A 27,615-nucleotide genomic window follows, 5' to 3' on the forward strand; every position below is an offset into this window, starting at 1 on the left:
TTTTTTTTACTTTGTTTTCTTCTTCAGTTTGATCGGTGGCAGCTACCGTGCTAATAAATAGATGGTGACATAGCAAGCAGCTGATATCACCACACCTTAAAGCTGCATTTTAATTTTCCTTACAAGTCTGTCTCCCATTTTAGCAGCAGAATTTTTATCTTCATTACAAAGAAAAAAAATCAGGTGTATTTTTAAAGTTTCATTTACATGTTCTTGAGGAAAGCAGAGTCAAAGAAAAAGCGTTTAGGAATTACTGAAGCATCTGATTAATTGCAGGCCTTTTTCTCACTTACTTGCACATTAATCTTGAATTGCTACTTCACTCTTTCTAGTGACTGAAAGCTCTCCGTTATTCAGGGGACATTTCCAGCTGTCTGTGTTGGTAGCAGCAAATGGCACTCATAGGTCTCTGCTAAGAAGCTGCCTAAATCTGAAAGCAAACAGTGCAGCAGCACCACGACAGAGCCAGAACATCCTTTGGGGCTGTCTAATCCATCACTTCACTGTGAGAGGAATACAATATTTTCCCGAATTTGTTTCCAGCAAAATGAATTTGCGTGTAAAATCCCAGTGGGAGAAATTTTGTTGTAACTTACAACATTGGTAGAACTCGACTTCACAGTTACTGCTGATTTACCCTGTTGTAAATAGGATGGGAATATGACTTAGTGTCTTGATATAGCAGAGCCTAACATTATCGGTATTATCTGCAGCCATAGATTAAACAGTGATCATCTAAAAAAAATTCCCTCCCTCTTCCTCTTTCCCCAGCAATCTAATTTATATTAAACTGTGGGGGTTTTTTTTCTATATAGCTGTCCTGCAACAGCCACAGGATTATAAATACATGACTCATGTCCAAGTCTTTATAAGCTTCACTTTGTAGAAAGAGGAGCTAGGTTCGTCTCACTTTCTTTTTAGTTAGTGCTTTTCCATACTCTTAAGACTTACATCGATATGATTTGAATGAGTCAACTGTCTTTGCCTGAGCCACATACATATACAGAAAGACGGCAAGAAGTCTGAAGGTACAAAAAAGGGGAGGGGGTAGAAATAACCCCCCCCATCCCCAGTATGGGGCCACTGCTATATGAAGGTTGATATTTCCCCATCAGTGTGTGCCCTGTTGTAATTGTTGGGGCAGGGTGAGAAGCTGCATTGCAAACTGTGCTGAGTAAGAGAGCTGTGAATCATTCCTGCTGCTTGAGTCTTTTTAACGGGCTCCGGGCAGAATTGGATTAAGCCAGGCAGGGTGCAGTTGCTATAGCTGCTGCATGTTAAGGGCTCTCTTCTCTCTTCCTGGCATTTGTAACATTTGTCCTGCACAAAGTCAAAGACAAAACATTACTTTTTTAGTCCAGCCTGGAGGAGGGAATGACATTGCCCTGGTAGGAGTTGCTGGGGAAGGGCCAGAAGGCTGCGGTGCATGTGGGGGCTCCCATTTTGGAAGATGTTGCAAGATGCCCCTGCAGCTGCTTGGGCATCTGCTGATTATGAGGACAGCAGCTCAACCCTCAGGACCATGCATCCAGGCAGAGATGGGCTTAGGAAGTGGTAAAGGTCCTGCAGACACCTCACAGGTCCTCTGCAGCATGCCTGGGGTGGGTGAAGCTCTGCACCTGCTGGGGCACAAAGGAGGGGACATGAAGTTGGGTCCCAATTTCTTGGGCACTTTCCCTCTCCCTTTCTGGGCTGCCCCACCACCGTGCCTAGCACAAGTATGGAGGGATGAAGGCAGCGGGGAGTCACCTGCCAGGCAAGGAACAGGTCCTGGCACTGCTAGGAGCACTGGGAAGAGACCCTGGCGGGGAAAGCAGACCTGGTGCCTGAGGATTTGCTTGAGGCAGGAAACCTCTGTGACTGTTGAGCTGCCTCAGCATGGTCTAGAGTGGGAAGGTCTAAGCACAGCCCCTGGGAAGGCTGTGGCAGAGGCATGCCTTAAGTAAATGAATAATTCCTGACAAATCTTCCCAAGGTTAGAGATGGGTTTTGGTCTTGACCACTGACAGTGCCAAGTTTTTTGGTCCTTATTTTGTTAGAAAGCATTTGGGCAGCTGACACTTTGTGTTCCTCCATTCCTACCTGAAGTGTCTTGGAGGTTGTGTCCAGACAGCACAAAGTCTGGATATCCATGCAGTCTGCCCCCCTCTCTTAGAAAGGAATAGAGAGCTGTTGCTCTTGGTGCTATAATGGTAATGAAAGCTCATTAGCCTTCACTGGTCTGCCGTTCTTCAGAGATACTGTATTTCTTCCCCATGGCTTCTGAATAGAAAACCCGGTGGTTGGTCTCTCCTTACCCTTGCCAGTATTTTGTTCTCAGTGCCCATTACTACCTGATTCAAACTCTATCTACTGCAGATAGAAAAACTCCTGTTGTCTGCAGTGTGTGGAACAGTTTAGGTTTAAATTCATGAACTGTGGACTCTGTGGTCAGGTTTCCTAGACCTTTTTTAAGACTGGCTGGTCTCTTGACTTTATTCTCTACGTTAAGCATCGCTGTTTCTGCTTACTACTTGTTCAGTGGACATAAGCAAGAAATGGAAGTTTCTAAGACAGTCCTCAGAATGGGATGTGGAGACATAGAGCTTTTACTTTCTCATCTGCTTGAGGCAAAAACAGAAAAGCAGTTGATGTACCCAGAACTGAAGCTGTTGTCCTGCTGTTAGTGGACAGGCAGTATTCACAGCAGGGGCAGGACATAATTGCAATCTCAGAACAAGTTGATTTCAGTAAAACATGGAGATTGCAGCAGGCAAAGTTAATGATGTGCCAAGTCTCAGTGATAAAGGAAGGGGAAAACATGCACTAATTATTTATGAAAATATTTTAAAATATGTAAATAGTGGTGCACAGCATAGAAACATTTTGGACAGGTACTGCTTGGATTGCAGTGTTGATACGATTGATTTTCATAAGGCTAATGAGAACAATTTGCTCAACACCCAGTTAAAAGGATTTCCATTGCATCTGTATAACAGCTCAGGTCTTAAGGACTGCTGTGTTAACCACCATTCTCCTTTACTTCATATAACCAAAGCTTCTGAAATTGCAATGAGACCACTGGCTGGTAAAGACTGGACAATATTCCAATTCAATCATTCCACACATGAATAAATCCGGTCAGCTTGAAAAAGTCTTTGAATCAGCTCTCAGAAGGAACTTCTCAGAGTATTTTGTATGCTACAGTTTGTTTGGCAGCAATTAAAACTTCTGGCTTCACAAGCTAATCTTCGTAGATGCCATCTCCTTTCTGTCACAGAAAAGGCTCGCCTGGTTCTTGAATAGGTACATTCCAGTTGATATAGGTGGCATCTGTGTTGGGGCAGAGGGAACAGGAAGGAATGCCAGGGATGTGCACGTAAGAGGGCAATTGTGTGAACATGGGTAATTTTAATTCCCAGGGTTTACCAGGGTGATTACTTTTTGCTGCATTCGTTACAGTGCCCAGAAAAAATACACACTGTCATTGTATTTATGAACTCTGATCATAAATGCAGCAAATGCAAATGAGATAAAGGGAAAAGAGCAAGTCTTCAAATAAAGATATGTCTCTCTATACTAGTTAAAGCCTGACCTATGTTTACCTAGCTAAATCGAAACTTAAAAGCAGCGTATTTCTTTGTGATTATTTTGTTCCGTATATACCAGTAAATTACTGAAAAACATAATGTTAAACATAATTCTTTATCCTTATTATCATCAGCATAAATTCATTATTTAGACCTGCTTCCAGTGAAATCAACTGAAATTTTGTTTCTGATTTCACTGAGACCAGGTTTGAAACAATCCATATTGATGTGGGAAATGAAGGTAGCCAAATTTTTGAATGTGACTGAACATGTATAATAAAACATAATACCATCATTCATCTTAATAGGCAAGATAAAAATATAGTTTTGTACAGCCTACAAGTAATACAAATGAATTAAAATAATTTCATTGCAAAATATTTTAGAAGTCATGATGATAACTTAAAAATATCTGCTATGCCAAATTTTAATAAGATAATGACAGCTTCATTAGCTTTAAAAATGTGCATAATTTACAGGAATGTTGTATTTGCATTGAGGTGACATTTTCTATTTTATTCAGATTAAAATAGTGTAAATAGGCCATTTGAAATGCTCACATTGTACATTAAAATTAACTATTCAGGAATTAATTCTTCAGCTTCTCATGAGAGTTATCCTTATTCACACAAGAAGTCCCATTGACTAATGGCATTTCTTGGGCATAACTAGATGACAATAGGACAAGTATAAGAATTACTCATGAAAAATACCAACTCCATCATTCTTTGTTCAAATATTTGCTGATAATCGTTCTTTTCATGCAGCTAGCTATTTCAGTGTTCAGTGCTGTACAGCAGACAGAGGGAAATTCTTTCATGATCTCTGTGGATGATCAGTTCCTTCCCTGACACATGACAGCAATTAAACAAGATGCTGTAGAGACAGCATGAAGGTGTGGTGGTGGTAGAGGAAGGACAGTTATTATTTACCTAGATAAATAAACACAATCCTTTTAAGAGCATGCATCAGGTATATTTGTGAGTCCAGACTAGTAAAAGACCTTCTCCTACCTTGTAGCCACCTTTTTTTTTAAGACATATGCTCTTGAGAAAGTGGATAATTTTAAGGAAAGTACCAGTGTAACTATTGAGACTGACTCTGCTCTTTCAGTGCCATGCAACACCACAGATAGGCGCATCTTCTCACATACAGCCTTGCCCATTAAGGCAGAGTTTCTTTTTTGGGGTTCTTTGGAGACGTCCCTTGATATTTTTTCTTGGGGGTATAGGACTCTTTACAATAATTTTTAAGATCTCAACCAGATCAGATAATACATGAGAGGTCTGACACTTGGATCGGGGCAATCCCCAGTATCATTACAGAATGGGCGATGAGAGCAGCCCTGCAGAGAAGGACTTGGGGATACCGGTGGATGAAAAATTGGACATGAGACAGCAATATGCACTTGCAGTCCAAGCCAATTGTATGCTGAGCTGCATAAAAAGAAGAGTGGCCAGCAGGTCGAGGGAGGTGATTCTCCCCCCTACTCCTCTCTTGTGAGACCCCACCTGGAGTACTGCATCCATTTCTGGGGTCCCCAATACTAGAAAGACACGGACCTGTTGGAGCGGGTCCAGAGGAGGGCCATGACGATGATCAGAGGTCTTGAACACCCCTCCTATGAAGAAAGCTGAGAGATTTGGGGTTATTTAACCTCCAGAAGAGACAGCCCTTGGGTAGACCTTATTGTGGCTTTTCAACATACAAAGGGGACTTATAAATAAGCAAGATGGAGAAAGACTTTTTACCAGGGCCTTAGTGGCAGGACAAGGGTCAATGGTTTTAAACTGGAGGATGATAGATTTTGTTTGGATATAATGAAGAAATTTTTTATGATGAGGGTGGTGAGACACTGGAACAGGTTGCCCAGAGAAGTTGTGGATGCCCCTTCCCTGGAAATGTTCCAAGTCAGGTCAGATGGGGCTTTGAACAACCTAATATAGTGAAACATGTCCCTGCCTATGGCAGGGGTGTTGGACTACAAGATCTTTGAAGATCCCTTCCAACCCAAACCATTCTGTGATTCTATATATTGTCTAACATGAATTGTTGTGAGTAGACTTGTCAGTTTTGAAATAATTCTATAAAGCATTTTTAGCAGATCCTTACCACACACCCCCCCCCCCGCTCCAGCTTAAGGAGCTAAAACCAACAGAACTCCTATTAAGAGTGAATTATGAGGAAATTCTCTCTAAGACAATGGACTGCATGTATAGGGCTTCTGGGTGAGTATCCAGAACTGGCTGAATCCAATGCTACTGCACTGTCCCTCCCATGCTAGCAGAGTTCCTGGTAAAACATTCCTGGTGAAAGCAGAGGATGTTGTCAGATACACCAGAGGCTGACTCCATAGGCACTGAGTATAAGGATCACTCCCCCCAACTCCCCCAGGCAGTGGAATTTACTTAAATAGATTAGGGATTTCACCCTCTGCTTTTATTCAAGTGTCATTCTTATTAAATTGTCTTAAACAGTTAATTTTTTTTGTCTTTGCAGAGGAGAGGGAAATGTAGCAAACATGCCCATGCTGAAGTGAAGAAAATTAATTCAGTGATGAGGACAAAACATGATTAAGAATATGAAACTTTAATATTATTTCTTTCTGTTTCCTTTCTGGTAATAGCATATTTTCTGAACGGCATGCGTTTGTATGCGCTTTTTTAGCCTCAACTGAGGACAACAGTGGAAACTCAAGAGTAGATGTCTGTCTAAATGGTTGGTCTAAAATTCAGCTTTATGGTGTAAGTGCTGTTGTGATGTTAGTTCTGGAAAAATGCAGGTCATCAATACCTGAGATAACTAAGCAATTGGCCAATTTAGTAATTTGTAACCTATTCTCATTGCAGATCCCTAAAAACATCTAGTTTGCTTGCAGAGTCTGTGTAGCAAGTTTTAGTCTCTTGACAAATATGCTTGCTTTCTATAAGCAAAGTCAACTGATGCATTGCACCAGTTAATTTCAGTACATTCTTGCATTCCTAAATCACATGGCAACATTTTGGTAAACTTACTGATGACCTAAATATGGATACAGAGCTCCAGCTTTTATTACATATTTCTAATGTTTTCTAGTTTTTCTAGCCATGGTTTTTTGCAGCTGTGGCTCTTTGAACCTCTCTTCATCATGCATAGTATCCTACTTATGTCATTGTTTTCTAAGACTCATTAAAAGATACATATATTTGAAATGAAAATTCTCTTGAGCATTTAAAAATCATCATCCAGTAGTATATTGAAAAGGATTCCTTGGGATTTACAAGAAGCACTCGTTAAAATATGTCAGCTACTCATCCTGTAATTTATAAACAGACAATCTTCATCAACAAGAGAGATGGAAATGTTTCCTAAAGCAATCTTGTTGCCTTTGTAATAGATCAGATTTGTGCAATATGGTACATAATTCAAAAGAGTATTTGAAGAGTGAAGCCATAGATCCTCTTAAAGGACCGTTTCTTCTCCATAAGTCTGGATTGAAGACTACTGTCTCCTATCCTACTATACTGATATCCGGAATACATTAAAATATTTTTCTTTTAAGAGCAGCTTGCTGACTAATCCTATTTGCTCGGTCGTCGTAGTTGATCATGAAAAAAAAATTGTTGTGTTTTTATTATTTGTTTTTTGTCAAAAAGACATTTCTTAGTACTCCCCAGCCTTTCCTTTTGTTTGCAACAAGCTTTAAAAAAACCCTAACGTATTGGCAGCTGTTATGACCTCTGACTGCCGGATCCAGAAGCTCATATCAAGAGATTTAGAAAGTAGTATTCAGAAATTAAAATGTTCTAGCATAATTGTGTAGCCTTCTTTGTGTATTCAGCTGCTTAAATAGCACAATCTTTTGTTCAGCATAAAAAAAATAATCAACATTTGGGCTGAGTTATTCCATTGAAGGGCAGTAACAATGTCAATTAATTGGAAGTTTATTTATATCCACAGTCTTGATGTGAAGTGTTTGAAAGAAGCCAGCACTTTTTCAGCAGCTGAAGTCAGAAGACTTTCAGAGAATTCTGAAGGAGTTAATGCATTCTTTTAAAACACAGTTTTGACAATTATCCCTTCGAGCAGGAAAAGAGGGGTGGTTGTAATAAAATGAAAATGACATTGTGGGTCTATGTGAAGAAATATCAAAGTCATAACATAGAGCCTTGTAAGCAGGCCAAAACTTTTTATTAATACATGATTTTTTTAAAAACAGGATGGCACATCTCTGATGAGAGATGGAATCACTTTTGTCACCTAATTTAATTTGCCCCTGTGTCTTGTAAATCATTTCATGCCACAAATAATTGATCAGAGACTGAAGCAGAAATGAACAATTCAGGCTGTGATTTAAAGGGAATTAATTCTTAATTAAGTTGGCTTACTTTGGATTTTCATCTTTAGGGAGAATAGGCTGCTAAGCATTCACAATACCGTCACTTAGTTTAATATTAGGAAAAGCCTTCATAAGAGATTAAGGCACTCTTCACATTAAGGCTATCACAATGAAGCACCTGAATTTAAGACTAAGAACCAGAACTCATGACAGTATATAGGGGTCTGGTGTCATCTGCTAAGTGAGCTTCAGATTATCCCAAGAAGTGAGGAGAAATGGCAAGTTCAGAATCATGTGTTTGCAAAGGAAGCAGGCAATTAATCCAGAAGTCTTTGCATGATGATCTTCCCTCCGGTGTATTTCTCTGATACGGCTTCTATCAAGAATTTCCAGTAAGAATAATACCGTCCCTTCTCTGTTGTCTAATTGTGGTATCTTATGGGTGCTTATGTCTAAGAATACTGAATCTGATTTCTGAATATTTCTAGAACAGTACCTAGTTTCAAAAGTTCTGCTTCCTTACATCTTGTGGTCCTTCTATGTTAATTGTTATTTATACTGTCCTTCTCCTGTGTTATTTGTTTGCAAATGGATATGTGTTTTCACATTGCTTTAACATAGTTTGGAAACTACATTAGTCTAGCCAGTTAGTATGAGGGGAAACTTCATTATTTATTTCTAAGGACTGAATCATTAATAATAGTCGTTCTGTATAAATGAATTAGGTGCTGAAAAAATATATGTAGGTAGTAAACATACATTCAAAAAACTATTTGAATCATGCAAGTCAAAATATTTTCTCTGAGTTACTTAGATTGTGACAGACCATTATGAAGAAGCTATTTTAAGGTTTTTCAGAGACCTAAATGTTAAGATGGCTTCCAAATAGGTTCTTCAAAAATGTGTAGGTGTTTAACTTCCACTGTTTGGAAGTCTGGCCCTCAATTTCTCATTGGTACAAAAAATGAGTTTTGCTGGCATTTTATTAAAAGCAAATAAACCCCTCTAAGTTGAGATGATTGTAAGCTAAAAGCAATGTTTTCAATTTTAAAAATGTGGGGGTTTCTTCCTGAAAAGCAATTTAAAAGTTTTGGGTTCACCAGTGCTTACTCTTCATAAATGAAAAGGATATCATAGTGAATCATCAAGAAGCACTGTGTTTTAGAGTGCTGAACCGTAGGCTGTTCTCTTTTGTGACTCTGAAGAGATGGGACAAATTCGTTACTGATTTTAAAAGTGTCTTAGGCACTGATTAGAAACAGCTTAAAATGGGGTAGAAAGAGAAAGGGAGATGTTACAGGTTATCATAGAATCATAGAATAGTTTGGGTTGGAAGGGAGCTTTACAGGTCATCTAGTCCAACCCTGCAAGAGCAGAGACATCTTCCACTAGAGCAGGTTGCTCAGAGCCCCGTCCAACCTGACCTTGAATGCTTCCAGGGATGGGGCATCTGCCACCTCTCTGGGCAACCTGTGCCAGGGTCTCACCACTCTCATTGTAAAAAATGTCTTCCTTACCTCTAACCTGAATCTACCCTCTTTTAGTTTATGTTACAAGTTTTTTTGTTTACGTTTTTATGTTTATTATATTTATTTATATTATTTATGTTTATAATTTATGTTTATTATGTTTTATGTTTAGTTTATGGTTTTAGTTTACATTACAAGTTATGGCAACACTTGTCATTGCATTCCCGTATCCATGCCATTGATGCATTTGAAGTTGAAGTCCTTTGCAGGACTCTTTTAAAGAACATACAGATAACTAGTTTGGCAGGTGTGTGCAAAGATAGCAAACAATGTTTATTTGGGATATGCAGATATTCCACATTTGGGACATTTGTGTTTGGCTCACTCAGATTGAGCCATTGTGATCTGTCTGTAATACTAAAATTTTAATTAGGTTTAAGCAGAAGTGTGCCGGCGCATCTTTATTTAAGTGGTGCGAGGATTTACTGATCCTGAAGACTTACTACTCCGATGCATAATAACTAAGAGTTAGAAATAGCGATGGGCTGAAGTTAAAAGAGTGGGTAATGATCTTGCCAATTTCTGGTTACTGATGGATCTTTCTGTGACTGCTGAACCTAATAAGGCTGTGTAACTGAATTAGAATGGCAAGTCTTAAATAAATGAAAAATTCAGGCTCTTAAGGAGTTGTAATACCTCCCTATTCCTATCAAGAACTAGAAAATGGTGAGGTGAATTCAAGAGACACCTTGGTTCATCCATCTGAATGGCTTTTCCAGCTGATTTATATGTTTCAGACTTCCTTGGCTTGCCAAAGGTGACAAGAAACAGTAAGTCATGCAGCATGTGCTGAGAGCCTGTGGAGTTGGCACATTTTGGATCAGTCAGACTGCACGCTGAACATCCAACCATAGAATAATTCCTAACATTTTTTTCCTTTGCATTTATTTTAGATTTGGAGATAATAACATTTTATTTGTATATTCTCTTATGAGGTCTCTTTCAAAAACTGATTCTGTTTGTACCACTGGAACATTGTAAAATCAATTGCCTGTGTGTTGATAAGATTATTGGGATGCTGTTCCTTCTCCAGTATATTTCAAAATTACTCACTGTTTCTACCTGACAACTTGCTTTATTTTAGTATGTTACTTGATTAATTGCTTAAAGCGTTTGCAGAAATCAGGAAATGAAGCATCGTGGTCAGTGCTCATGATTTTATTGCAATGGTTGTGAAGTCACGTAATTAGATTAATTTCTGCTATTATGTTTTTAGCCCTTGCAGCTATGGAGAAAAAGCAGGAAATGTGATTCAGGAGACTGACAGGAATAGAAGGCATTGGGAAGACTCAAAATACACACACACATCATGATTTTAAGACAGTCTTATCATTTCTTAGGGTCTAGCTTACAACTTGTCAGTCTGAGGATAGGCAGTGTTGCTGAAGATACAAAAACAAGTCTGACACAGGAGGTGGGCTGTGTGCATTAGGGTTAGTGTTAACACATATATTTATCTAATGGAGTGCTAGTGTATTAAATAAAAGTAACAGTTTTAAATTTTTTGGAAAACGAACTCCACTTGTGGCTATTTTTTAAAGATTAGTTGGTCACGAGGCAGAAAAAAGAAAAGGAGAAAGTTAAAGGAGGGGAAAAAAAAAAGTAGAGAAGACCCCGCCCTTGAAAATAAGAAAGCGAGCTATGTTATCTTTTGGTGTTACCCTTTTTGCAATACGGGCATGTTGTCCTCTTGACTGACAAAGTTTTTGTGTTTCCCTTGGAGTGTATCCGTTCATTAGTGTCTCCAGACAGATGTAGTTTAACTTTTAATTAAAACACAATTTTCAGGTTTTTTAGTGTGTTAATGAGACAGCAAAAATGAATTCATTGAAAGAGGAGCAGATATCTAGGCCTTAGAGCAGTGAAAGTTAGAGCCTCATTAGTAGCTAATTATGCAGAACATAGTATATAAATAGAGCTGTTAGGGCATTAAAAAAAGCCTCAGTGCATTACCTAATGACATAAAATGTTTACAGTCTGTTCTGAGTATGGTATAATGTCTTACTGAAGTAATTAATGGCATATTTAAGAGTGACACAGCTGGAATCACAATTGCTTTGCAGGTACAAGTTGAGGGCAAGGGAATGTGTAAAAGTCTTTGAGGAACAGATTATTTGTCCGCTAATAAATATGAGAGTATCGGAAGATACAGGAGGAACACACGATTTATGCATCAGGTGGGACAATGCCTCTTTCTGACAAGGACAGAGTACACTGGACTTTATTTTCAGGTTTTCCAAAAGTGAGCAGTGAAATGCCAGAAGTCCAAACTGACGCTTCCAAAAAGGGCTGGTTCCCTGAGAGAACCAAGGCCCATCTTCTGATAACTAAGCAGGTGGAAAGTATTTTGGAAATCTTGCTTTTTGATATACAAATGGCAAGCAAGACCCATAGTACACGCAAGGTGAAAAAGGAAGTTTTTGTTTGAATATAAGGGCCCACGTAATCAGACAGACATACTCAAAATAATACTTTAATAGCAAGTTAAATAATGTTTTTAATAAACTAAAGCATAAACATGATTTTTTGCTCTGCCTAACAAGAACTGCATATGGAGCTTAACAACTAATTATTATTATTAATAGTAATAAAGAGCATTGCGCTTCCATAAGGTGATGCTTCATACTAAGAGTAAAGCTGTAAATGGGAATAACTAACCACAGCTGCTTGGACGCAGTATGGTGAAAAACAGTCTCAGTACCATGGCAGTAGTGGTAGAGGAACGACTAAAGGAGAATACTACGTTTGGGGAAACATACTGGCTATGGAGCCTGTCTAGCACATCACAGGTAATTTGGATAGGAGTAGAAAAAATACTGTGAAAAGCTGGAGAGGGTGAGAAGGCAGATGAGGAGGTCCTTATGCAAATAAGAAAGGCCTGTAAAATGATCTGCGCATTAGTCATGATGATTCCAATTACTGCTGTATTGACTAGGAACCACAGAGCCACAGAATCAATTAGATGTTTAAAAATACAAAAAGCTATTTCCTTGCTCAATTTGTTCAGCAGTCAACAAGTTTAGAGTTTGTTCTGGGAAATTATTTTGGTATGATGACCAAGTTAGAGACTAATGTTTAACTGGGGGTAGGTGAATTGAAATGATTTTGCTATGAATTTAATGCTTTATTTTTCAGCCGTGGTGCTTAGTGAAATAACATAGAATGATGTAAACCATCAATTGTGCTTCTGCGTTAGCACCGTTGCATGTGTTAATGACATTATCAGCTCTAGTGGGAGGAAGAGTTAATGATCTGCAAGTTTGTGTTATGGCGGGTAGGAAAAGAAGCTACTTATTAATTGTGGTGGGGGTTTTTTTTAGTTCATTAGTGAAAATAATTTTGTATTCATAGAGGTCTAGGTAGGCCAGAGCTGAAGGCCTGAGAAATCTGTTACACATATAATGGGTACAGTTAAATAAATGGCAATGCCAGCATTGCTGAGAACCCACCGATTTGCCTGATTCCTACCTGACAAAGACATTTGTGTGTGTGTGCGCGCACGTGCATTGATCATTTTTGCTGATCACTGAGTCCGAATTTTTTTATTACTATGGTCAGCGTGAATGCCAAGTTCCAGTTGTGATGATGCTCTCTCTAAATAATGAATAGAGTTAGTACAAATTTGCTGAGGAATCTTGACTTTTATAATCAATCATATATGACACACAAAGATAGTCAATTATATATGACACTACATGCCCATAAAAATCTGTAGCACACTTCCATAACAGGTTTTCTGTGTTGGGAACATTAAAAGATGTACTTTGCAAAATACTTTGATGCTTTGCCAAAGGACTTGCTTCTTGCTATATGACTATGCAGAGAAGTTATTTTAGATCTCAAACTGTAGATCTCAAACAGACTTTTGTGACTGCCTGTGGTCACACAATTGCCTCCAGTGAGATAGCACAGTCTATCTTTGTAGATAAATGAGCTGCTTTTCATGTACACTGGAGGAAGGGAATGGCTATAGCATGGTGAACAGCTCATGCACCAGAAGTCTAAAATTTTAGTCCAACTTGAAGTAACTTGTTTGTGTAGCCACAATCATAGTGTGTTTCAGATATGCTTAGAGTGTGGCAGTGAATACATTACGTATTTGCTTGCCAGAAGTGATCTGGTTGCCATTAGGTTAATGTCTGGATGCATCATCTTTGGCTGAGCAAAACAGTAAATAGCAGTTGATTCAGATTCCTTGTAAAATCCTCAGATTTGCTGTGTTAAAAAATTGAAATTTCTATGTGGATATTCTTCAATAGAAAACTGTAAGCCTTGTCACCAGCTCGGCTCAGAGTCACCGTCATACAGCAATCCAGTTTGGCTGGTGACTCTGAAATTCAGTAGTTTATTACTATTTTCAGGTAAGCATTTTCAAATAGCTTGTGTTAAGGGGTGCTGCATTATTATGCAGATGCCTGGCTGTCTCTGCTTAGTACAGGGCGAAAGCGGCAAGGCTGATGCCGAAGATACTTTCCTGCTCTGCTTTGCCTATCTCAGAAAGGCGAGCGTACGCTGGTCTGCAGGTCATCCGTCCTGAATCCAGCTTTTTGTTTAAGACCTGCCATCATCTTCAGGCCAGTCTGTAAGTCTCTTTGGCAGATGCTGTGTACCAGGCAGGCAGACCCTGCACAATTTACTCTTCATGGTGTTGGTGTCTAAGCTGCTTCGGCTTCAGTCCACGGCCATCTCCCATCTTCTGCATCTTCTGTCTCCTGTCTCTACAACATGCTGCATTCTTATCCGTCCTCTGCTATTCAGACCTGGCCAAAATGCAATATTTGTGTTTTGCAAGGTGCTTCTGTTGTTGTTCTTTGCTTGAACTGGGGAGAACTGAAATTTGCATGAATTACTTTTGCGAACCTGAGATGGAGGTGGGGAACAGATTCAGAAATAGCCACTGCTGAAGAGGTTGCCTAGAAATCCTGGCTTTAATGACTCTCTTTAAAGTATGGCTACAGGAAGCGAGGGTCCATGTCCATGGAGAGATCCTACATGAACATTTTTCTGGATTTTTCAAAAAGTTTATATTTCATATTAATAATCAGGAGGGCAAGCAGGTGACTCAGAAACTTTCCAGGTGGAAAAATACTTCTTACAGTGTTACAAATGGTTTCTTAATTTTTAGAACCCTAGGATCATATTTGTACTGTATAAACGTGACTTGAAAGATGTTATTAGAAAACGAGCTATTAAATTAGGGGAATAGCAAATGCAGAGGAATTTAAGAAATGGGTAAGGGCTTTGTATGATTTTTAGGTTACTAACTGGCTGTGTAGCACAATATACAGGGAAGAAGAATTAAAATGTCCTGTCTGTTTCGTGGAGAAAGCAGATGAGGGTTGGAACATTTAATGTTCTTAAAATAGAATATAAAGTAGAAGTGTGCCCAGTGGAGAATTTTTCAACAAAGAATACAGAACGCTGTGTGGATTGATACAAGTCAAGTGGAAATAAAGAAACTAAGAGTAGTGGATACAAGGGGCCCAGGGGTCCCTCTGTTACTAGGATATCTATAATCCCTATCAAAATCTGTGCACAGAACTTCTTAGATAATAAAATACAACTTCAAAGCTGACCAACACAAGCCTTCACATTAGATCTCATCAGAGGGACATGTGAAAACAGATGTTCTTTGGCTAAATTTATCCTTAGAATGTTAATTAGTTAATTCTCTTTTTACTTTATTTGAAATCTTGTGCTTTATTTGTTTCCTTTATCTTACAAATTTTCCCTACTGTATCCACTGTTTTCATGTTATACTTTTTTTTTTTTTTTTCACTTGCACCCGCCAATTAGATTTTAATAGAGCTCAGGCACATGGTCCATGAAGCAGGCATATTCAGAGTAATGAATATTGCCGATAGTTGAAAGGGAGAGAGTGTCACAGGAAATCGCATGGTTTGGGACACACTGACCCTGTAAGAGAAGGAAAAATATTCAGCAAGTGTGAAAAGCTGAAGTAGCATCCTCCACATGATGGCAGTGCAGACTCTGTATGTTGGGCACCTCCAGGAAAGACCGACCAGGTTCTCCCAAGACGTTTGGGAACTGGTGCCTCTAGTATGTTAGAGCCAGTCTCATTAAAAAGACTTCGCTCACCGTCTGGTACACGTGTTTGTGTCCTCCTTTCTCAAGGAGGTGATGCTTATAAGACTGTGCTCTTGCTAGTTTGTTTGTACCAGAGACCCTTCCTCTCCCTCCTTCCCTTTAACTTACCAGATGATTTTAACCAAGTTAAGAGAAGATAGCTATCCTATGCATTTCATGCAAATCAGTGACTGAGAAGTGGAGGGAGAGCCAGAATAACAGTCTCACTGAGAGGAACCACAGTGCAATCCAAAGCTCATCTATTCCAAGGGGCACTCGTCAGCCCCATCAGCCAGTGCTTCTCTGCTGCCTCTAGTCCCTCAAACCAGTAAAGGGTGCGGAAGGCAGCTGGAGGTAACTGGAGATGGGAAAGAGCCATGGAGGTTTCTCGCTCACCATAGGGAGATGCACGGACCCTATGGAGATGGAGAATTAGCGAATACTGCTGTGGGAGAAAAACATCACAGGGAAACGGGGCAGGTGAAACTTGTGCTGTTGAGGAACATCATGTACGGGGTTCATTACCTGTAGCTACGCTACATCAAATGTTAGACTAAATAGTCAAATGATGCTTTTTGCTCTTAAAATTTGTGTGTTTTCATCTCCTGCACCAAACAGACTGTTCTTTTGAAATGCATTTGCTGGTTTGCTGTATGTATGACAAACTCTACGTTACCGTATGTATGGCTGTGCTGTACCGCAGGGAGACAGAGGAGCAGAGCTATGAAAGTGAGAAGGAGCAATCTCTGAATTTTTCCTTATTTCTGCCTTTCTTCATTAGGGCTTCTTGCTGCCTGGACATGAGACAGGGCTTCAGGATTAGAGTGGGCTGGAAGACTTCACTGATACATATATGCCAGGAACTGCTGATGAGCACAAATAGCAATATTTTCTTGAAAGCATTCGATTTCCTTAACTTGTAATTGAAAATCTCCTTCTCATGAGATTTTTGAAACCTGTCTACTTTCTTGTTTACTTACCCACACAGCCCCTGGCTTTCCTCTGAGCCAAACCCCTTTGAACTTGGGAGCCAGAGGTACAATCCTGAGCGACACCGGAAGAGCTGAAGTCCTTCTCATCAACGTCCCACACTGTAGTGTGTGCCGTCTGTGTAGGGTGTATTAATCTTTTACACTGAACTGTGATAGTTTCAGTGTTTTAATTAGCAGCAATGAAACAATGATAGCAATAATAATACAGTAATTAGCAATAAAACATGCTATTCAATAATTAATGGCAATGAAACACATAGAAATTACATCGAGTTCAGTCAGCGTGTTGCAAGGGCTTCCACAGTCCCTCAATCCACCTGAAACAGGGTTTCCTTGTCGGCTATACAGTATTATGACATAAAAAGTCAGCAGAAGAAAGTGATGGTATCTGTTATTTTCTTTCCCCCCACCCAGTTAAGAGAAATATCCTCGCAATTCCTGATTATGTAGGGAGTGAACAAAACATTTTATGATTATATTTCCTAGTCCTGGCTTGCCTTACAGAATATGAGAATCCCTCTGAAGCCATTACATTTATATTACCAAATATGTACATTTACACTATTTTACAGCTATTTAAATTTGATGCTTTAGAAACCCTTTAATATAAATTTCTGCTGTTTTGCTATTTTCTGCTTTCATTATGGAAAAAATAATCTGTATAATATTGTAGTTGTTAATGTAAATTACTTCATGTATCAGATCAATGATGGAATCAGCTAGTAGAAAAAAGCTCTGGTAGATTAATCTTGATTATAAAATTTATGGATCAGAATGGTTTGAGAGATTGTAATGTAGTGGGGCAAATCTTGTCTTTATAGCTACTTTTTAATTGAAAATCCTACCCAAGTTGTAATTCAAAGACTTCTTTTTTCTATTTCTTTATTAATTCATATATTTATTAAGAAAAATATGCTTCTGTTATATGGCTATGAAAAGTATTGAATTAATTCTAGATGAATCTTTAGTAAAGATGAAAAAATTAGGATTCTGGAAGAATGGTATGCAGTTTAGCTTGGTGTGTTGCTTTTAAATGGTTCCTGATGAAGGAACCAAACTGGATATTCTTCCAAAACCAGATACAGGCAATGACCTTTCTTTAGCAGCATGCATGGAATACTCCTATTTATTTATTTCTTTAGTATCGCATGTAAATGATTCAAAAAATAGCCATATAAATCAGATTGAGAAGAAGCGTTAACTTGTATAAAGTACCCCAGTATTCTTAGTATTAGGGGTTATTTCTGTGGGTTTTTTTACTCTTCATATAGGAAACTTTCAGCTTGGTGAAAAATAAGCATTTCTTATGGAATAACACAAAGAAGCTGTTGTGAAGCTTCCACATATGTGGAAAATTGCCTAAAAATTATGATATAAAACAATGTTTTCAGTTTTCTCTGCTGCCTCATAGACTTTGTGCTTTTCTCTTGGCCTCATTTTAATTTCAGTGATGAGATATCTAAATCTGTTCCGCTTCTGAATCATGTAGAACAACTGGCTGTAATATTAAAAACTTCCAAAGCCTTTCTTCTGAATTGGAGGCAATATTTCAGAAGGTGAAAACATAAAGTAGAAGTTAGCTGGCTGGCCAGTGCTTGCAAAAAGTGGTGATGTCTTAATTGCGTTAGGAGAAGAGAGGAGGTTACCATGCAGAAGCACTGCTCGAAGAGCTGTGTGCCAGCTCTATGCCAAACAGCCAGCGTTTTCCGGTGAATGCCATTGCACTGCTGCTCTTTTTAGGCGAGCATTGTATTCTGAGCACAGAGTTGAGTTTAGAAGGATCAATTGTTTCTCACAGAGGTGAATTAGAGTCATTTGCTGTCAGCGAGGCGGCTGCTTCCATCCCCGTTGAGTTCACAGCCAATGCTGTGGTTCAGGCTGGTCTGGAAACATCTGGCCTCTGCCTCACAAAGAAAAGGCTTTTGCAGCTCAGCTGGTTAAAAGTAACTCTGCAGTGCAAATAAGTGTGGCGAAGCCTGCCAGAACCCAGGGCAGCCCTGCCAGCTGGGTAGCTCTTTCTTCCTCCCCTGTGCAACCAGTGCCTCCTCTGCCATCAAGGGAGGTGGGGAGCAGAGAACTGGCCTCCCCAGCTCTGCCAAAGCCAGACCACTGTCTGTTCCCTCCGTGCCTGAAATGCATGAGAAATGCATTTAATCCAGTTGAGGACAGTCATCCATGTCTAACATTTCAGAAGAAAGGAAAGAAAAGTTTATCTAGTCCCTGATCTGTTAGGCAAAAGACTGCAGAGTGTGAGGAATTTCCTTCCCACCCCAGCACATAATGAGTTAGCACCTTGACACATAAAGATTGAGATCGCTTGCAACTGTCTCACTTGCCCACTGGAGTACGAGCTGGTATTTTCATTCCCTAAATGTCGTTGTCTTTTGGAAGTGTTGCTAAGCGTTGCTAATAATTGCCTGAAGACACAAAACACTGTGGAAAATAAACATTCTGTTACATTTGCATTACTTCATGTAGTTCACCTTTTCAAATGCCCCTATCCTCTCCCAGTTGGTTCTTCCTATGCCAGTCTCTTGCAGGTCTGTCCTAATCAATTTATTCCCCATCTCTGTATCTTTTCTCTTTTGGCAACTATATGCCCATAGCCTACTGTAGAATAACTGAAGTAGAAAAAGCTCAAACAGATGAAGAAAATAAAATTATGTTCCTGTTGTGACGGATAAAGCTGAATTAAGTTATCATCATGAGCAGCCACAATTAATTTATAACTTCTTTTTTGTCATTGATACAAACAAACTAAGCTCTGAGCAAGTGATCTTTAGCCCTTGATGATTCAGTTGGTTTTAATATCTGTTGTATGTGTATGAAAAGTTTACCCTACTTTTTTCTTCCATTATTAATTCATTTGGTACAACTACCGTTATATGAAATCTATTGGTGTACTTTCCAGGTGGTTTTTGTTTTTTTTTCTTTTCAATCTTTTTTTCTTAAATTTTTCAGAGCCCTGAAGTTTTTACTAGCCTGAGTAATGTCTCTGGGGCATTTACTGAGTCATTACTGAGAATGTCTTTCAAATTATTCATGAATAGATCAAACAATCTTTGTCACTGTACTAAACCTCATAAACAATCATAACATTACTTTCAACAGATCTTAAATTTGTATGTCATCTCCCCCCCCCCCCCCCCTTTTTTTTTCCTTCTTGTTTTGCTGTTTAATCTATGAAAATATTTCTCTCTCTTCATGGTGGCTCAGGGACACCAGCAGAGCTATGACAATTGCATATCTCACCTGCATTCAGAGATTGGTTTCTATATAGATCTAAGTGAGTCACTTCAGACGAATGAACGTTTTTTACAGACTTGGCTTTGACAGTAATGCAGAGCTGAATTGCTCCTTTGAGGTGAAGGTTATCACAGAGAAGTCAGATGTGTCACCGCTTCTTGCACTAAGAGGCAGGTGATCTGTAGCACCAGTATAAAAGTAGTCCATTTTCTGCACTTTCTGGCTAGAATATAGTTAGGATTGCCAGCAGCCTCTTCATCTCCACTGTCCCTGGGTGAATTGCACAAAAATATAGTACAGTGGGAGACTAATATAAAAACAAGTGCCCATGTTGTAGTCACACTTAGACATGAGTGAATCCCATTAACTCAACAGGGAGTTCTTTTTTCCTCAGTGAGGAAAAAGAGTTTAGTTGATACTTTTAAAAATGAATCCCAGTTAGACACTCATAGCTGGGTGTGCTGGTTGTGGCTGGGACACAGTTAATTTTCTTTGTAGTAGCTAGTATGGGGTTATGTTTTGGATTTGGGCTGAAAACCGTGTTGGTAATACAGAGATGTTTTAGTTGTTGCTAAGTAGAGCTTATACTAAATCAAGGCCTTTTCAGATTCCCATGCTCTGCCAGGTGCAGAAGAAGCTGGGAGGGGGCACAGCCAGGACAGCTGACCCCAACTGGCCAAAGGGCTATCCCATACCGTATGGCCTCATGCTCAGTATAGAAAGCTGGGGAAGAAGGAAGGGGGGGATGTTTGGAGTGATGGCGTTTGTCTTCCCAAGTCACCGTTAAGCGTGATAGAGCCCTGCTTTCCTGGAGATGGCTGAACACCTGCCTGCCCATGGGAAGCAGTGAATGAATTCCTTGCTTTGCTTTGCACATGCGCATGGCTTTTGCTTTCCCCATTAAACTGTCTTTATCTCAACCCATGAGTTTTCTCACTTTTACTCTTCTGATTCTCTCCCCCATCCCACCAGGGTGGGAGTGAGCGAGCGGCTGGGTGGGGCTTAGTTGCCGGCTGGGGTTAAACCACGACACTGGGTTTTCAAATCCTCATTCAAGAAGCAGAATGATATTTGTTAGACCATTAGTTAAACATGGTGATTATGATTATTTAGGTAAAGTTTATGAAATAAATTACAGCTAAATAACAGCTAAAAGACAGCCCAAGAGATTAAAAAAAAAAAAAAAAGGCAGTGAGAGCTTAAACCCATGTATCAATACAAAGGTAGCATGTTGACTTTGGGAATTATAGGACATCTTTCAGAAGGGCTCTCAAAACTACAGAACAATGAACAATAACAATGCATCATCTTTTGGAAAATCTTGTGGAAATTTAATCCTTCTTAATTCTGGTCAAAAATTTATCGCTCTAAATTTCCCTGTTTATTGTTAAAATGAAAAAAAAAAATTAATCTCAGAATACTCTTATTCTTGTCACTTTCCCCCTCCTCTGTGAAATAAACGTTAAATGTAACAGCAGGTGAAGCAAAGAATATAGTGAGGTTTGTAGTGTGTCTTGCTATTTGTAAGGAGGAAAGGATGAAAGTTAAAGTGAATGACAATGTGGTGGTCTGGGTGGGAAAGCCAAGTATTTTTCTGGTCCTACCTAGGCAGAAGTCATAGAGGTTTCTAACTGAAATGTGCAATGACTTCTCTGGCTTGTAGAAATTTTGGTGCTGTTCACGCTGACTTTGGTGCTGATTTGCAGGCACTGAGGAGGAAGACGAAGGCAATGGCCTGTTGCTGAAGTCGGCAGAGACCTTCTGGTGGTTTCCCCATATGTGGAGTCACCTGCAGCCTCATCCACAACAAGTCATCACTGGTGGAGCAGATGATCCTCAACACAGAATTTGATATAATGAGTCTCAGTTTTAATATAATTTATAGTGAAGCATAGTTATGTTATTTATTTCAGACCAGTACTGCAGGTTTCATGTAAAATTCAGGTATGTGACGAGATGCTCAAAAATCTGTATGTTGGATCAATGAAGTTTTTTTTCCTTCACATTCGCCATTTTCCTGGAATTGCAGTAATGTATGATCTTAAGTGAAGACCATGCCTCTTTATTAAGGCAATAAATAGGACGTGAGAGTTAGTCATGAAAGATTACAGAACATGTGAAAAAATAATCTGAGAGTGATCGATGATTCAAAACAGCTGAAAACTTTCATGCCTTTCTCTTCAGTGCGATAGGATCACTTGATTGCAGTGCAGATTTTTGCCAGGTCCTTGTTTACATTATTTTCCTTTTTCCTACAATTCATTAAAAACAGTTCGTTTTGGGAAAGGGCATAAATTCCAGGTAGGCCTTAGCTGTCACTGTGGTATGAAAAACCATCAGTGAAATACTCCAGTAAAGAATCTAGCATTTGCTTGAATTTAATTGAGACAGTAAGTGGAAATATATTTTTACGTGTAGCTGCACAGAATCCTAATACCTGGTCCTGTTTATCATGTACCTTGGTGATGATCTTGATAAAATGGAATAGTATCTCCGAGACAGTTTTCTTACCCTACTTACTTCATCAGTAGAATGGAATTTATACAGAAGAGATATAAAAGACTGGGCAGCTTGAAAGATTTAACTTATTCTCTTTACATACGTACAACAATCTGAAGACAATCCTCATATTTTGATTGTGGATGCTAACACTTTTATATAAGTGCTAAAGATATCAAAGGAATAATAAAGCATTCATGCTCAGGGATGCTATTTTAGTTACTGAGAACTACTTTCTAGAAGACAAGTGGATGGATTCTTCTCTTTTTTACCAATTAAAAGAAGAGTAAGTCCCTTAACTTTAATGAATGTATAACCGTAAAAACATAATGTGGATGAAAGCAGGCTCAGCTTCCAGATGCTGGAAAGTATGGACAGTTAAAGCACCTATAACATGAGTGCAAAGAATGTTTTGCACATCTTAGTAACAGGAATTGCTTACCTGGCAAGAACTGGGATTGTGAAATATCCTACTCTGATTCTTGTAGTGAATGATTAGTATTCTTGTTTGCTAGACATTAGTAAAATCCTTCCTGTTCAAATTTGTGTTACTAATGGCCACATTTCTCAAGTTAAATATTTCAACAACCTGTGCAAAAACACTTAATACTGTGAAAGTACTCTCTTTTTTTTTTTTGCTCAAGGCACACCAGGTTGTTTATTAGGTGCTTATCAGAAGCTAAGCTTTTTGGGATATCATTTTGTAGTTCACAAATACTCATCTGTATTGATTTGATCAAAATAAAAGCTTGATTTTAAAAGCACCTTGAAGAAAAATAAATTTGACTTGTGCCATCTTGCCTAATGCCAAAATACTAGGCTCGCTGAGTGGTGCTAGATAGATAGCACTTGCACAAAGTAACCCCTGGGATTGTACGCTCTCCTTCATCGGATGGCCTTGTGAATGGAAGAACCGTTTGAAAACAATAAATCCTTTGGAAGTGACTACAAAATGCAGATTGCATTTTCCTTTCCTTTCCTTTTCATTGACACCATTGTCAATAATATTTCTCGAAACTTTTTTAGTGCCTATTTAAATTTTTAATGCTCAGCTGTTGTAATAGGCTTGTTATAACCATTTCATCCTGGTTTACGTTGCCAGAAGGATATGACCTGTCCTTAGTATGTAATTCCTATTCATTTCCTTCTCTCTTTGCTTTGGAATCCCGTGCAGGTGATTTTGAAAGAAAGTCATCTTCCAACAAAATCTTTTGATACTGAAACGTCCGCTTCTGTTGTTATCAGTGCCTGTTCTGGTACACATTGCTGCCTTAGGATTTTCTGTTACCAGGGCCTTGATGTGAAGGTAGGTACTGTACAAACTCAAATGGGCAATCCAACCTCTTTGTACAAGGGATATAATGTGTAAGGAGATTGATATTGTCATAGCTGCCAACTTACACTATGCATATGTTTATTTCTAATTTAGGTAGGTTGGGGTTACAATAATTTAGCTAAAAAAGGAAAGACAGGGATGATAAGATCATTGAAGGAAGTGAATAAAGGAGTTAGGCAAAACTCCTTTGGGTCTTCACAAAAAGCAACTGTGGCAATTGTTTCTTAAACCCACACATACACCCCCCCCCCCAAAAAAAACCCCCACCAAACAGATGTCAACGGTTGCTTTTCATTAAATAGTCTTAAATAAAAGGTACAGCCTTTCTGTCACAGACTGAAATCCAAGAATTTCCCAGTCAGGCAACATTTTTTCCTCTGCCTCTTGGGTCTTTTCGTGGTCCTGTGAATCTTAAATCGCCTTCTTCACACTGCTATCACTTCAACAAGATAGACAGTGACTCTCGTGCAGGCCAGCCACACCTATGGTCTGAATGCTTTCCTGAGAGCTGAATTACCAAACCGGTCAGCGTTTGCCTAGCTCTTCCTCTTATTCTTTGCAGGAAGACCTGTAAGGAAGAGCCCTTGAGCTGGGCTTTCAGAGGTTAATATTGCACTCCAGTCCAGACATCTGACCTGAAAGCTGTGTCATATCTGGCATCTGGCAAGTCTGCAGGAGAAGGTGCTTGAGACTATAAACTCCTCTGATTTGAACTTTGTGAGCTCAGGAATATTATTATTTGTATAAATAAATGACATTGTTGTTGTTGTTGCTTAGTAGACAGAGCTGCATGAAAACAAGTCACCACAGTCACCAGCATGAGATCATCATCACAATAAACTTCTAACAAACACGTCCGCTTCAGTTCTTGGAAAGAAATGGCATAAACCTTTGCTTTCAAAGCTCCAGATACACTTCCCAAATGGGTTTGGTACTTAAACCTCAGACTATGGCAGAGTTTTAGAAATGCTCCTTTATTTTAATACTTTTTTTTTTTTGCTATCATATGTGCACCTGATTCTTTTCATAATTAGGGGCTTTATTACTATTTTTAAGTCCTGCAGTATTTTTTCCTATTACTGTCATCTGAAATAATGCTATCATTTTCATGGTTCTAGCAACAACGTAGCAAATGTTTTTATTGCTTTCAAGTCCTTATTTGACCTTTGCAAATGAGCATTTGGGAACAATACATCTGTCTGACTGTGGCATACTTTCGACCATTAGCACAAACTCAGAAGAGAAAAAAAGGACATCTTCTAAGTCTGTAATTAGAATTGGAGGCGAAGGCTGGGCTTATCCAGAGTGGTTTTAGGTGTATGTTAATCTCACAGCTGGGCAGAGTTTCTTGCCAATTATTTTTTGGTTGGGGACAGTTCGTTCGTTTATATGGATGTTTCCTTGTTTTCTTAATGTGTGGCATCATATCTGTTTCAGTGGAAATTCCTGCAGAAAATGAATATTTTGAAAACAAGAAAGTGTTTTGTAGAGAATGATGACATTTTCTTCTGCATAGGTGTGATCCTTTGTGTATCAGAGCTCTTCCTTGTTGATGTTTTATAACAGCAGCACCTTTCCTTAATGATTCAGGAGACAAATAAAAATAACACTGCCAAGACAACACTATGTCCCATTGAAACAGGCAAGCAGTGGTCTGATGTTGTACTACTACCAACATGCTATTGAATAATATAAAAGAGAAATTAAAATACCCTAAAATTTATATGAAATTTCACAATTCCAAAATCAAATCTGTGAAGCTGTTTTTTTCCCCTGAAATTCCACTTAGCTTCTGAAAGTGTCTGTTTTGGTTACCTTGGAGCAGAAACAATGTCAAATTTTGAAATTTCAGATGAAGTCAAGTTCTGACTTGGAACCAACACCACTTACAGCTTTCTGTGGGAAAAATGCTGTGTCAGTAAGTGCTAAACACAAATCACAGAAAAACAGGCATTGGTAGAGTTCTGCTCATGAGTGCTACTGTTGTATATTCCAAGATCGTGGCATCCCAGCTGACATGGGGCATGCAGTGGCTCCACGCTGTTCTGTGGTTTGCCCCTTTCATATTCAGTTGTACAGTCCTGGGTGAAAGTCTGACCTATCCAAGTCACCAGAACAGAAGAACACCCTCATTTAAAACCTGCAAAGTTCTATCCTTAATGTTATCATGGTAACTAGTTGTATGTAAATATAGATTTCTCATTTATTACCATCTTTTCTTAAGTAGGACTACATGAGTGTATTCTAGATTTTTTTTTCCCCAAATTTTGCTTGAAAAGTATGCCCTATGAGATCGTTATGCATTGTTGTCATGCTACCTTTGCCATAACTGTTCAGACACAGAAGAAAAAAAATAATTATTTTTAAATTACTTCCTATTAGGAAATGGCTATGATATTCCTAGCACAGGGAGAAGCCAAGTGTCCTGCTTTGGGATTATGGGGTGAGCCCCATCGTGTATTCCAGCGCCTGCATGCCATCTGAAACTTGCAAAGGACAGTTTGAGGGGTCCGGGTGGTCTCGGGCACAGAGCTTCCGACAAAAGCTAAAGTTGCTTCCTCCCGGTGGGACGTCCTGGGGAATGCTGGCAGCCGTGCAGTGCCTCTTCCATGCTGGGGTGAGTCTCCCTGGTATAACTTGTCTGCTGGACACAGGGTGAAGCCCTCTGCACCTCCCTTGGTGAATCTAGCCTGAGCCCAGGTAACTGGGCTACTCCTTGTGGTAGACGTGAAATCCAGAACATCCATTTAAAAATAAAACCTGATGAGTTCCTGAGAGAGTTAGAAATTATGTCTGTAGACTGATCTGGGCCTGTATTTATGTGTTTGTGAATTCTTACTGCTGCTGTCTTAACAGGTGCTCCCCTGACGAACCCATGGCCATCTCACATGTGCTGTACCCCCAAAGACCATCCTGCTGGTCAGAACTAGACGAAAGCATTCAGGTTGGGGAACTATTCTTTGTCATTGTTCTTAACACAGTATTTCAAATATATCCCCTTATACCAGCAATAAATAACAGTGTGTCATGTATCATACAAGGTACCAGGGAGTAATAGCAAATCTAATAGATAATAGATCTCTATATCTGTCTCAGAGGGTTTCCATTTTCAAAATGGAAATGGCAGAACTTTATGTGATAAGCTACAGTGATTTTCCTTAATCTGTAAGGAAGATAAAATTGCATGAAACTTGCTTTTCAAGAGTAGCGAAATATTTTTAGGAGCTTTTTTTTTTTTTTTGAAAGTGAAGAATGCTTATTGGCTTTATTTAACATGGTACTAAGGGGAAGCTTGCAATTACTTGAGGACTCTTGGGTGAGATGACGAGAAGTGCTGGGCACTGCAGAAACACAGGTGGAATTGTGTACAGTCCAGAATGGAAGATAATGCAGAATTTAAAAATGGAAGGGCAAGAAGAGAATAAATAAGAGGTCATCTACTTTTAGTAAAAAGAAATATGACTAGAAGCAAAGCTAACTGTAAAGAAAAGAAAATAAAGGTAAGTGCATTAATAAACTTCTCGGAGTTTCTTCATTTTGTAAATATCATTATGCTTTCCATCTTCAGCAGAGAAAGATCTGAAAAACAAAGTACATGATCGCCTGAATGACAGTACTGCTAAACCATAATGACAGCCTGGCTTTTACAAGCAAGAAATGAAGGGAGCAGAACTGCAACCACTTTCATTTTCTCTGAAGGAGGTTCATCATGCCACCTGAAATATCAAAGATTAAAGCCATAACTTGTATAAAGGATTTATACAGTGCTCATCAAGTGTAATAACGTAAACCAAACGAGCTAATCTATTACAGCACCGTAATCATTTATACTAGTAACCCTGTACGAGGGGGAAGGCTTGCCACACACTGCAGCCTGCAACTATTCGCCAGTTGGAAAATGCTTTTACTCCAAAACCGCAGCTTCCATCTCCTGTACAGGGAGCTGTGACAAACATACGAGAGACTTTGTGACGTACGTAGAAGAGACTTCATCTGCTTTATGAGCCACATAAAAATATGATTAAATGTGCTGTCCGCT

The 27,615-nt window shown here is 39.1% G+C and overlaps 1 pseudogene; it reads left to right on the top strand.

The window, feature by feature from the left end:
• Positions 1–1,450: 1,450 nt before the first annotated feature.
• LOC142409244 (bifunctional heparan sulfate N-deacetylase/N-sulfotransferase 4-like) overlaps positions 1,451–27,615 on the top strand; it is a 47,550-nt pseudogene continuing 21,385 nt past the window's right edge.

The sequence above is a fragment of the Mycteria americana genome, chromosome 4 (assembly GCF_035582795.1).
Source record: "Mycteria americana isolate JAX WOST 10 ecotype Jacksonville Zoo and Gardens chromosome 4, USCA_MyAme_1.0, whole genome shotgun sequence".
Lineage (NCBI taxonomy): Eukaryota > Metazoa > Chordata > Aves > Ciconiiformes > Ciconiidae > Mycteria > Mycteria americana.